The sequence below is a fragment of the Mandrillus leucophaeus genome, unplaced genomic scaffold, assembly GCF_000951045.1.
Source record: "Mandrillus leucophaeus isolate KB7577 unplaced genomic scaffold, Mleu.le_1.0 Scaffold200, whole genome shotgun sequence".
In the NCBI taxonomy this organism is placed as follows: domain Eukaryota; kingdom Metazoa; phylum Chordata; class Mammalia; order Primates; family Cercopithecidae; genus Mandrillus; species Mandrillus leucophaeus.
Genome location: NW_012102033.1, coordinates 851574 through 852135, shown reverse-complemented (window position 1 = coordinate 852135; position 562 = coordinate 851574). Strand labels below are relative to the sequence as shown.

At 42.2% G+C, this 562-nt stretch overlaps 1 protein-coding gene across 1 annotated transcript in view; it reads right to left on the bottom strand.

The window, feature by feature from the left end:
• Positions 1–562, bottom strand: part of BCAT2 (branched chain amino-acid transaminase 2, mitochondrial) — a 16421-nt gene that overhangs the window by 6058 nt on the left and 9801 nt on the right. The gene's annotated exons all lie outside the window — the stretch shown is intronic.

The window sequence follows — 562 nt, the reverse complement described above, 5'->3', positions numbered from 1 at the left end:
AAAAAAAGAAAATGTCTTTAAATATTTTGAAAAAAGTTTTCTAAAGCCATGAAGGCCTATAGTACCCTAAGTCTTGTATAATTAAATTATAATTATTTAATCTTTGCAGATATTAATTTTCCACAGAATTGGACTTTTTTTTTTTTTTTTTTTTTTTGAGACAGGGTCTTCTTGCTCTGTTACCCAGGCTGGGGTGCAGTGGCATGAACACAGCTCACTGCAGCCTGGAACTCTTGGCCTAAACTGATCCTCCTATCTCAGCCTCCCGAATAGCTGGGACCACAGGCACATGCCACCACACACAGCTAATTTTTTTATTTTTTGTAGAGGAGGGGTCTCACTATGTTGCCCAGTCCGGTCTTGAATTCCTGGGCTCAAGTAATCTTCCTGCCTTGGCCTCCCAGAGTGCTGGGATTATAGACATAAGGCACTAACACAAAGTTTTTTTTTTTTTTTTTTTTTGAGACGGAGTCTCACTCTGTCACCCAGGCTGGAGTGCAGTGGCCGGATCTCAGCTCACTGCAAGCTCCACCTCCCAGGTTCACACCATTCTCCTGCCTCA